Source organism: Magnolia sinica, chromosome 4 (assembly GCF_029962835.1).
Source record: "Magnolia sinica isolate HGM2019 chromosome 4, MsV1, whole genome shotgun sequence".
Taxonomy (NCBI): domain Eukaryota; kingdom Viridiplantae; phylum Streptophyta; class Magnoliopsida; order Magnoliales; family Magnoliaceae; genus Magnolia; species Magnolia sinica.
The window spans coordinates 12,388,255-12,400,889 of NC_080576.1; the positions used below are offsets into that span (position 1 = coordinate 12,388,255).

At 41.6% G+C, this 12,635-nt stretch overlaps 1 non-coding gene across 1 annotated transcript; it reads right to left on the reverse strand.

Moving 5' to 3' along the window:
- Positions 1-12,323: 12,323 nt before the first annotated feature.
- On the reverse strand, positions 12,324-12,430 carry LOC131244687 (small nucleolar RNA R71). The gene has a single exon (XR_009170466.1). It is a non-coding gene; the product is annotated as a small nucleolar RNA R71 (small nucleolar RNA).
- Between the last annotated feature and the right edge of the window lie 205 nt (positions 12,431-12,635).

Here is a 12,635-nt window from a genome sequence, read left to right on the forward strand (position 1 = left end):
GAGGATTAATCAATATTTTGAAAATTTTAAAAATCATTTTCTATTTTTTTCTTTACCTCGTGGAGTTGAGGTATTCACATACAACCAACGCTTTCTTTCCTGAAAACGTCTCACCTTCGTTGAAAATCCATGCAGCTCAGAAGGTCGGCCCCACCATACCACATGGGGGGAAATCCAGGATGGTCCACTCATCAGGTGGCCTGAAACCTAGGAATCATTGTACAAAAGATGATCTGACTCAATGCACGGCTGTCGCACACCCAACAACAGATTGGTCCGGCATCCCACGTGATCTTTATAATGTGGACCACCTTTTTACATATATAGCTTAGATCCTCTACACAAATCTCTGCACGAGTGTGAGCAAATATGTGATGAGTATCTATTGATAGAAGTACGTGTTGCTGTGGGGCCACAGCACCGTCTTCAATCTGGACTGTTCAAGTGGATAGGATTCAGTCCAAAAATAACAGTGTCTGGATGGCCGGATGCAGATTGCGTGGAGACCTGGTAACCAGGGATGTTCTGGGGGCCTACCTTGATGTATATATTGTTATAAAGAATGTGCTGGAAATACCAAAAATAAAAGTAAAATAAAGTTAATTATTATTTTTTCACCCAGCTGAATCACATAAAATTTACACCCTCGGATAAGACAAGCCTATCTGGAGATCTTCTTACATACTCAAAGTGCACAACTATAGGTAAGAATAATACACACACTCACACATATAAATTATAATTTTTTCTTCTCATTTTCGATGGGGGGACAAAATCACACACCACATATATTTCATTTAAAATTTTTTAAAAAGCATTTCGGTGTTGAAATGAAAATTTTGAAAAAATTTCAATATTTTTATTTTCAAAAAACTAAATTTCAACAAATATTTTATCCAAGTTGTCTATCATCTTGCCGGCTCATTTTAGGGCATGGAGATTCAAAGCTCAAGTGGGCCATGCCAAAGGAACAAAGGGGACTGGATGCTTACAGTTGAAAACTTATTGGTCACCACAAAGGTCCATATCAAGTTGATGTTTGTATTTTCCCTTCATCCATGACGGCAAATAAACATCATGGTAGGCCTAAGAAGGTTTCAATGGTAAATGTCATTATCCTCTTTAATTCTTGTGGTGTGGTCCACTTGTGCTTCAGCCTTGCTTTCTGGACTCATGTCCTAAAATGGGAAGTGGATTGGCTAGTGTACCACACACCACCAACCTATGTGGTGTGTTGACGTCACCAGGTCTGTGAGTACCATCATGAGAAATGCATTATATCCAAACAGTCTGTCCATTTGGCGAGCAAGTTTTAAAGCTTAAGCTGCAAATAAGGCAAATCCAAAGATCAAGTGGACCTTACTGAAATAATAAGTAACGGACGAGGTCTACCATTGAAATCCTTTTTGCAGGTCACATAAGTTTTGGATTAATAGGATATTTGTTTTTTCTCTTCATGTAGGTCCTTGTGACCTTACGAACCATGGATCTATAATAGCCTAATAACAGAAGGGTTGCATGGGTTTAGCTCATTTGAGACAGTTGAGGTTTTGTATTGTTTTGTTTTGTTTATTTTTTTTGTTTTCTTAACCCGCACCCGAGACATACCCCGTAGTGGGGTTTCACCACCTATAGGTATGAACCCAAGACCTCAGCGTTGAAACTCATCAAAGTCTACCACTGAGATGGTTGATGTTAGAGAAACCCATTGGCAATTGCCTACTTTGTAAAATGTGCGGGCCACACATGATTATTTGTCTTATCCATGCCGTCTATCCATTTTGCCCGATCACGTCAGGGGATGAGCTCAAAATTGAAAGATACCAAAGCACAAGTGGCCCAAACCACAGGTGGCCCAAACCACAGGAAACAGTGAGGGTAAAGGCACCCACCGTTGAAACCTTGCTAGGACCAGTAATGTGTATTTGTCATATAACCTGTTCATAAGGTCATACGGACATGTATGAAGGGAAAACACAGGTATCAACTTATGCAAAACTTCAGTGGCTCCTAAGAAGTTTTCAACGGCATGCCTTCAATTTCAACTGTTTTCCGTGGTGTGGTCGACTTAAGCTTTGGATATGCTTCAATTTTTGTCTCGTGCCCTAAAATAATTTAGAGAAATGGATGGATAGCGTAGATAAGACACATACGTCACGGCGGGCCTACAGAGAACTCATACGCAATCCGCCTGCTATTTTTACCCCTTCGGTTTCAATCGCGGCAGAAAGCACCCATTCTCTGTGGGGACCACATGTTGTATATGTAAATCCACACCCTCTATCAGATGAGAACCAAAAAGATCATTCCAACATTGTTAGCTGATTAACTGAATTGATGACAGATACACGCCATTGTAGCTTCATACACAAACCTATGGTTGACATGCCATCCTCACTGTTCCATGTGGTGTGGTCCAAATGGGTTGTGAAAATAGCTGATTTTTTGCCCCAGGGCCTAGAATTGAAGATAGATCTGATGGACAGAGTGGATGTTATATATACAACATGGTGGGCCCTACAAAACATGAGTGTGTTAGGTGTTACGCAAAACGGACGTGGGCGTTCCGATCGGCATGAGTGCATTCTATACTAGGACAGCCACACCTTTTTTATTTTTTTAACAGACGCACGCATACACCCCCACACTCGCACGCCGTGGGATTTCACCACTGGTGGATACTCGAACCCTTGACCCGGTGTTGAAACTCCTGGGAGTCTACCACCCGGGTAAGAGTAAGGACCCTAGGACAGCCACACTTGAACAAGCTAAAGTACAGGATCCAAACCGTTCATCAGGTGGACTACCCTATGAAGCTCCGAAGGGCCAAAAATTCGCTAGCGTTCTTCTCTATTCGACGAACATTTTATAAAAATAGATAGACCATCGTGAGCAAACCGCATTCATTGTACTCGTTCTTCTTAGAAGATGAATCGAAAGGCTTAAAGGGAGTAGTGAGAATGTACCCTACCAAGTGAGTATTTTCGATGCTGCACTTTACCATGTGTGAATGTTAGTGCCATTGCAAGTATACTTAATTTTTTCCAAAGGAGGAAGACAAAGGGTTTATAACTAGGGGTGTCAATGGGCCGGGCTCGGGCTTGAAAAAAGTTACAATTAGAGCTGGGCATCAAGTTGAGTCAGACCGAGTTAGGGTTGACTCAACTCGATCCGGTTTTGAAACATGCCTAACCCAAACTTGATCCGACTTGATACTGAGTCTAGCATGCTTGATTCAATCCGAGTCCGATCTAGTCAAAAATACCGAGTTAGGTCAAGTAGGCACCGAATCAGATTGAGAGATGAGGGAGAGAGAAACTGAGAGAGTGGAGAGGAGGAGGGTGATAGTGGTGGGTGGTTGTCAGGCTCGGAAGATGAAAAGGATGAGGGAGGGAGAGAGATTTTGGGATCGGGTCAAGGTAGGGTGAGGCGGGTAGGATTAGAGATTTGGGTTTCGGATCGAGTAGAGTGTAACCGGATTGAGTTTTGGGTCAAGTTAGGTCGAGCTACTAGGTAACTCAAACTCGACTCAGTTTAAGTTCAGATTGGGCGAAGCCTACTTGGTTCAGACCAACTCACCCATTCGGTTCGAGTCGAGTCGAATCTGAACGAGTCGGACGAGTCGAATTAGTCGGATCGAGTTGTCCCGTGCCCACCTCTAGTTATAATATAGACGGCCCGACCCAAAAAAGTTCAAAATACTTGCTGAGACCTACCTTAGCTTGGCCCATTTACAGCCCTATTTATAACTCAACGTGCTATGATGTGCTGAGTAAACTCTCTGGGGTACATTGATATATGGGTCTCATCAATGGGCTAGTATGCTTTTCCGGCTTGTTTTATGGCATGAGTCCAAAATTGAAATATATCTAACGCTCGTGTAGACCACACCACATAGGAAATAGAAGGATAATGATAACCTAAAACCTTCCTAGGGCTCACAATGATGTATATTTGTTATCCAACCTGTTTAGCTTAATTCAAAACTTTTGTGGCCCTCAATAATTTTTCAAATGTAGGCATTCAATTCCCATTGTTTCTTATGATATGGTCCAATTGAGCTTTGAACGTGCTTCAATTTTGGGCTCATACTCTCAAATGAGCAGGAAAAGAGATGGATAGCTTGGATAAGATACATACACCGTGGTGGGCCCTATAGAGTTTTACTTAGTACGCAATTTGTGTACCATTGCCACGTAGACTCGAATAAGTAATGACCCCTCTAGCATTGACGTTGGCGCTAGTCCGCATGGGAAAAGCTGTGGGGCCTCCCATGATATATGTGTTTTATCTATATTGTTCATCCATTTATTAGTTTATTTTAAAAATAATAGATCAAATCTCAAATGAACTACACCATGAGAAACGATAGTAATTGAATGCCAACCATTAAAAACTTTTAAGGATACAAAGTTTTGGATCAAGTTAATATTTGTATTTTCCCTTTATCCTTTATGCAAGTGCGTGAGACTTTCCTTTTTTTTTTTGTTAGCTTGTTAGTACACACCCACTAGCAGTTCACACTTCACTGGTAGCCACCCCCACTAGGGAATCGATACCAAGACCTCAATATTGAAACAGGGTATCTTTCACTCAGTCTACCACTTGAGCTATGGATTAAGGTGTAAGTGTGTGAGACCTAATCAGCCAGTGAGATGGCAAATAAACATTACAGTGGACCCTTAGAAGATTTAACGGTAGAAGTTCGATCACCACTATTTCTTGTGGCATGTTCCACCTGAAACTTTTATCTACCTTATTTTGGCTAGCTCATGCTCTAAATGAGCAGGAAAGATGGATGGACGATGTGAACACATACATTATGGTGGGGGCGGACAGAGCTTTTACAGCACCCTCGTTGGTTCTGAGGGGTTTGGTGGTGCACCTAGGAAAGCAACACGTGGAGCTCCCATTGCTTGCCAGGTGTAAAACTAAGAAACTTGGCCATCACCATTTTCTTCAGCTCATGTTAGGGTACCATTACAAAAATGAGATAATCTAAAAACCAAGTAGACCCAATACAAAAATGAGATAATCTAAAAACCAAGTAGACCACCTTAAAGAAAACAGTGGGGACTGACATACCGCATCTATATGCCATATAAAACGGTTCATCAGGTCATTTTAAGTGAGTTAAACTGAAAGCAGGAATATTAGCCTCATTCAAAACTTCCTTATTTTATAAATGTTTCTTATTTTATAAATGTTTTGATCAATGGGCATTTTCCCCCTTTTCTTACCATGTATTTTACTCGAGTTTTAGAGTTCATTTGGCATCTTTATTATAATTCAATAAGAGCATTGTTAATAAGAACTACTCTAATAAATTTATTTATTTTTAGCTATGGTTTTAAATAAACTTGTTTAGTAAAATTACTTTTTCAAGTCTAAAAAAAGACTCTTATTTAAAATAAGCATATTTAGTAAAACTTTCAAAGAATAGCTTTTTTTAAAAGGTTAATTGACGTTATTTTTAAAGATTACTGACAACTCTATTATAATAGCAATTCATATAGTTGTTAGGATGGATCTTACCATAAATGACGCATACCTTAAATACCAAAAGAATGGATGGCTATAATCTTTATAATTTAAGACATTCGAGCCATCTATTAAGTCGTTCATTAAATGTGGATCACCTATCATATGGAGTTCACTTTTGATGTGGACCGTTCATCGTGTGAGCCAAACCTTCATGGTGGACCGTCCATCATGCAAGGCCCGTCTTGAATGTGGACTATTCATCTTTAGGGGGCCACCTTGATGTAGGTCATCCATCATGTGGGGCCCACCATCAATGCAAATTGTACTTTGTGTGGGGCCCCTCAATATCCACTGCCCATCACCCATTACGTGGAGTCCACATCTGATGTGTCCATAGCATGGCCTTACCTTCGAAGTGGATTGTCCATCATGTGGGGCCTACTTTTGTTATCTACCATTCATCATGTGGGGCATACCTTTTATGTGTATCATTCATCATGTGGCCCACTTTGGATATGAGTCATCCATCATGAGAAACCTTGGATGTGGAATGTCCATTTAGGTGGTGCCCACTTGATGTGGACCAACCATTATGAGATGTCACACTTTGATGTGGGCCATCCATCATGTGAAGCCCACTCTGTCCATTATTTGGACCCAACTTGATGTGGACCATTCATTGTGTGGGGGCCCACCTTCAATATCGGCGTTCATCACTTGGGCCCACCTTTGACTTGAACTAACCATCATGTGGGCCCACCTTCAATGACCATCATCCATCATGTGGGTCCCACCTTTGATGTAGACCGCCCATCAAATGGGGCCCACTTGATGTGGATGTTCCATAATGTTGGGCCACACTTGATGTGAGCCATTCATCATGTGGGGCCCACCTTTAATGTGAAACGTCGATTATGTGGGCCACCTTAATGTGGACCATACATCATGTGGGGCCCTACATTCAATATGGGTCATTCATCATGAGGGGCCCACCTTTGATGTGCACCATAAACCATGAAGTCCCACCATTGTTGTGGACCATCTATCATGTGGAGCCCGCTTGATGTGAATACTCCATCATCTGGGGCCCACTTAATGTACATAGTCCATTATGCTGGGACACATTTTGATCCGAGTCATCCATCATGTGGGACCCACTTTGATGTCCGCCATTCATCATGTAGGTCTCACATTTGTTGCGGAAGGTCCATCATGTGGGGGCCAACCTTCAGTATAGGTCATTCATCATGTGAGCCCACCTTTACTATCAACTTTCCATTTGGTAGGGCTTGCTCGATGTGGATCAGGGCCACATTTTGATGCGAGCCATCCATCATGTGGGGCTCACCTTTGATGTGACCATGCATTATATTTACCCACCTTTGATGTGAACCATTCATCATGTGAGGCCCCACCTTCAATGTAAGTCATTCAGCACGTCGGCTTACCTCAAAAGGACCGTTAAAAGGAGTGCAAACATGGGAATTACTTGGACAGTATAAGGACAAACTAGTTTATAAATTTACAAAAAAAAAAAAATGTCTACTAACGTAAGCCAAATAATATCTATTTCAAAAGGTAAGCTCTCCCTAACTGCATCACTACTTGGGTGAGACCGTGGAACCAGCGAGTGGTGGAACCTTGACGTGTCAAGCAAGGATTGGTCCTGCTAGCGGGCATCATGGGAGAGGAAGACGTGCGAGAAACGAAGAGCCGTTAGCCTCTGACGGCTTAGGGACTGGCGTCGGGGTCCAAACTCCCCCTCTCGTTGGACGCGGATTTCCTGCGAAAGCCTTCAGCAGGAAGTTCCTGCACTGGGAATCCAGGTGTGGCCCACTGTCATATTTGTGAGAAATCCTCTCCGTCAATCCATTTTTTGAGTTCATTTTAGGATATGAGGAAAAAAATGAACCGTATCCAATGCTCAAGTGGGCTGAAAAAGTGATAATTGAACGTCCACGGTTGAAATATTCGTGGGGCCAAAAAAGTTTTGAATCATGGTATTATTTTTGTTTTCAGTTCATCCTAGTACAAATGACGTTATTAACGGTATGGATGGTATTTAAACATCACTGTCGAACCTAGGGAGATTTCAACGGTCGAAATTTCCCTAACTACCTTTTTCCTTTAGTACGGCACACTTGAGTCTTATATCCTACTCAATTTTGATCTCATCTCTTAAAATGATCTCACAAAACGGATAGACAGAGTGGATTTCTGAAAAACATTACGGTGGACCCCACCTAAGTTTCAAGCGCAGGAACTCCCTTCTAAAGGCTTTCGCAGGAAATCCGCGTCCCCTCTCGTTCATTTCTCCCCCCCTCTCTCCGGTTCTCCCTCCATCTCTCGCGGTCTCGGTCCCTCTCTCCTGCATGCGAAACACCCCTTCGTCTCTCTTGCGAGACCCATCTCTCTATCTCTTGCTTGCTATCTCCCTCTCGCAAGACCCATCTTTCTATTTCTCGCTCGCTCTCTCCTCTCTTGCCATCTCTCTCTCGATCCAGCAGCGAGCCCAATAAGCGGGAGTGGCAACAAGAGCGCGACCAGGATTACAATCTAATTTGTTAGAGAAATCTGACGTTGGGTTTTGTTTAGATTACAATCTAATAATAAAGAATGGTATGTTTGGATGCTCAATTGAAATTAATGATTTACAATGCTTATCTCACCAAAAGATGGACTGATGATTGTAAGGTAAGCCCCACTTTGTAGATTTAATTGCAGGTATAAAGAAATCACGTGTTGGGATTGTTTGGGTTAGAATCTAGTAATGAAAAATGTTGTGTTTATAGGAACTGATCAGCGTAGAGTTAGTCACCCTTCAATTAAAGATTTATTTGTTGATATGGAGAAATCGGGTGTGGGTTAATTTATTTGGATTAGAATCCAACAATAAGGTGTGTTCGGAAGCTCAGTTGAAATAAATTGCGATGCTGTGTCCTCGTGTCTCCGTGTCAAATAAGCGGAACTGACCTATAAATGACCAAGCAATGCAGTAGCTGCAGGAATTTTCCATGGAAGTGCAACAAATAGCTAGGCATGGTTGTTTTCTCTTCATATTTGGATCCTCTGTTGACTTGTAAAACTCATGGCTGATTATTTCACCAATGTGTCTTAAAGTGTTGCAGTGTCTGATTAAAGTAAATCTTTTGTAATCTCTCTATCTTCCATGGAAGAATAAAAAGGTATGCTAATATGCAGGAATCAGGAAATAGTAAAGAAAAATGTAAATCAAGAGAGGAAATTGTTTCCTTTTGCCATTGCCCACAGAGTTTTGGAACAGGTTAAAAGTTGGTTTTTGAGATTTCAAGGGGTGCCGCATCACATGAACTGTTCAAATTCTGTGCCCAAGACGCGCAAAGGTGCACACTGGTGCTAACATAAGAAGGTGTGCAGTGCGCGTGCGCGCGCGCGCGCGCACTGTTGAGGGTCAAATATTGCATATCAGACCCAGTTGTTACCTGGATTTACAAACATAGTATTGTTTAACGGCCTGATTTAATCATGTTTGTGATGCAGGGTGTATTCACGAGCTTGGACTGGAAAATGGTACTAAAAGCATGGATTTAACGCTCTGATGACACCCAAGGCAAGGGACAGACTCCAGGAGACGAAGATCGATGAAATTATGCATCAAGGATCCGAGGAAAGCAGGCCATTCACGTTAAAGAGGCCCGAAATTGGTGAAAAATGCAAGATCACATAGTTCTTGCCATCTGATTGGCTCAAACTTCATACATGGCCTGAGGGCCATAAATTAACCGTACATATCAAATTTCAGCCATCGGATCACTATGGAAGTACCCCAACTGACAGATCAGCCCATAAACAGTTGATTCTGGGCCCACCTGATATCTGGAACTGCCTCAACTTTGGTCTCGACGGTTTAAATAAGATGGGAAAATGAATGGATGGATCAGATTGTTGAAACACATCACTGTGGGGCCCGTATGTGATGTGTGTGTGCACAGCACACATAGACCCGAGCCGCACCGAGCCAACAGACGCGGGTCAGCAGCGCTGACCCGTGTCTCCTTCCCAAACACGGCAGCAGCCGTTTCGCGCTACGTAACGGACGGACGACGTCCATTTTGCGGACGGTAGTGGGCCCCACTGTGTAATTTTTCGGATGATCTAAGCCATCCATCGTGTAGAGGGCCTCAAATGCTATAAACCCTTACTAAAATTTTACACCCAAGCGTGCACATGTGTACGATACAGAGGCCACAAGTAGGCACTCCTGCAACGTTCAAAATGAATTTTGGCATGATTTCTTCTTTGGGCCTCATGAATGGACGTTCAAAACCACCCATTCTTGACCAAAATTTCATCCTGAATCCAATGGACGGGGTGGATTTCTCCGAAAATACCTCTGTGGGGCCCACCGAACACGTCAGCGCCTCTGCGTACGCCTTACGCGCGTTCGGGGAATCCGGGATTTGCGGGAGGTAGTGTGTCACGATCATTAACATTTTGAGTGATCCAGACCGTCTAATATGTCTAGAGGGAAGCCAATATCCTAGCCAAGATTTCAGAATTGTCAGGTAGGTCGATATCACGCCGCAAATTCTCTCCAAACGCAAATCGTTTTGCGCTTTTGCTGCGCATACGAACTCGGCTGCGTAAGAGTTCCGCATCCTATTCCCTTTGGGACTCCACAGAGCTGCTGGCATGGGAGCGTTCCATCTTTATAAAGGAAAAAATGGAGAGAGAAGGGGGAAGGCTTGGTTAGAGAGATTGAGAGAGTACAGAGGAGGGACGCTGCTGGTGGCTGGGTTGCTGCACGTGTAGAGTGAACGAAGCAAAGGTGGGGTCTTGGTTCCTCTTCTTCCTCTTCTTCTTCATCTTCTTCATCTTCTTCTTCTTCTTCTTTCTTTTAATTGGAATTTAGCCCATATCATGTGTGGCTAATCCTCTTAGCTGGGGCTAAGAGGTGAAGCCTGTAGCGAGATGGGAGATACTATTTCATGCATTTAATTTAAACTTCTGAACTGAACTTGGTTTTAAGTTGATTATTATAAGGAATATTTTTCTTAGTCTTTAATGGTCTGTTGTGACTGAAATTACAATGGGTTTGCAATGGCTTTGAATATTTCTTTCCCATTTTTATGTTTATGAAGTCAGGAAGCCCTGTTGTCCATCATTGCTCCATGGGCATGGTAGGATGACAGTACCCTTCCTGATCCTCATACATGGTTGATTAGTTGGTAATTAGTTTAATCATGTTGTTTGCTTTGTCTCCTGGCATGGTTAGATGATGGAATCCATTCTAATTCATATACTTTTCATCTCTTAAAACTTAGATCAAGTAAATTCAGTTTGATTTCCATGATTCCTGATGCAAGCATAAGATCTCCCTGATCTCTACAAGTGGATCCTCTGAATCCCTAGTTTCCTTCCTCTGAATTCCTTAAAGTTTTAGATAATTATTCCACAATTATTTCTTAAATTCTATTTTGTTTAGATCACATCTTAGTCTAGTTCTAGTTCTACTTGGTTTCAGATAACGTACAGGTATCAGTCCCTGTGGATTCGACCTCGGTCTTACCGAGTTTATTACTACATCACAACCCTATACTTGGGGAGTGAACAAGTTTTTGGCGCCGTTGCCGGGGTTACGATTCTCTGAAATTAATCAGTTTTAGAATTAGGTTAGGATTAGGATTTTACTAACTTTAGGCTAAAAGTTTTTATTTTATTTTATTCTTAGAAACTAACTTGTTTCCATATTTTGTAGGATCCTGACATAAGTCCATAAATTGGTAATTCCTTCATAATCTCTTTACTTTTTCTACCTTTTTGAATTAGGATTTGAATTTTATAAATTTTCTAATTCTAGTATCCTCCCATATGTAGGAAATAGTTTATTCTTAGAACTAGGTTATTTCTTAATTAATTTTCTACTTTTATTTTTAATAACTTTCTAATTTTAGAATCTAATTTGTTTCCTAAATTATTTTTAGAATTTTTGTTTAGAAACTAACATTCCTATTTTGTACGCCTTTAAGATAGAAATTTCTAATTCGGTAAGCTCCTTCCCTACTCTCTATTTTTCAATTCTCTTTTAGTAATTTACTTTCTAGTTTAGGACTTTCCTAATTTATTTTAGAAGTTTCCACTTTCTTTTAGAATCTAACTTATTTTTGTTTTATTTTGCAGGTCCTTAACTTAGGGGCTTCAATTTGGTAATTCCTTTCCAACTCTCCCTCTCTTTCTTTTTAGCTTTTCTTTTCCTTTCTTAGGATTAGACTTTGAATTTGATTGAGGGCTGCGAGTGTTTCATGCCCAAGTGGGCCCGTGACGACACTCGACGTCTCTTGACTAAAGGAGGATTGGTTGAGGGGTTGACTATCCATCGCAGGACTAGACACCGCTCGAAATCCCCTGAGTTAACTGAGGTTATGGCTGAAGACCAACCTCCTCTACTTCCACCCAGGGTGGAGGATACCAAAGATGAAAATAAGGTGCAACAGGCACCCCCGCCTCGTACCTTACGAGATTATCTACAACCGGCGGGAGTGAGTACGCCCTCATGCATGATTTTTCCTGAAAACACAGGACAAATGGACATCAAGTCAGGAGTTATCCAACTCCTTCCCAAATTTCATGGACTTGAATCAGAGAGTCCATATTTACATTTGAAAGAGTTCGATGAGATTATAGCTACATTATGTTTTCCTAATGTATCTGAGGATACAATTAGACTGAAACTCTTTCCTTTTTCCTTAAAAGAGAAAGCTAAGACGTGGTTACATTCACTGCATCCTAGATCCATTGGCACATGGAACAACATGCAGAGGGAATTCATAAAAAAATTATTCCCACATCATAAAATGATTACCCTCAGAAAAGCAATCATGAACTTTGCCCAAAAGGAAGATGAAACATTCTTCCAATGTTGGGAAAGGTTCAAAGATTTGGTCAGTTCATGCCCACAACACGGATTTGAAACGTGGCGCATTACAAATTTTTTCTATGATGGACTGACATCTTCCATGCGCTAAATGGTCGAGACAATGTGTAATGGAGAGTTCATCAACAAAGATGTTGACGAGGTATGGGATTACCTCGATAGTCTCGCTGAAAAAACACAATCATGAGACTATTACCCAATGGCGAACACCACGTCTAGGCCGACTCAATTAAAGGAG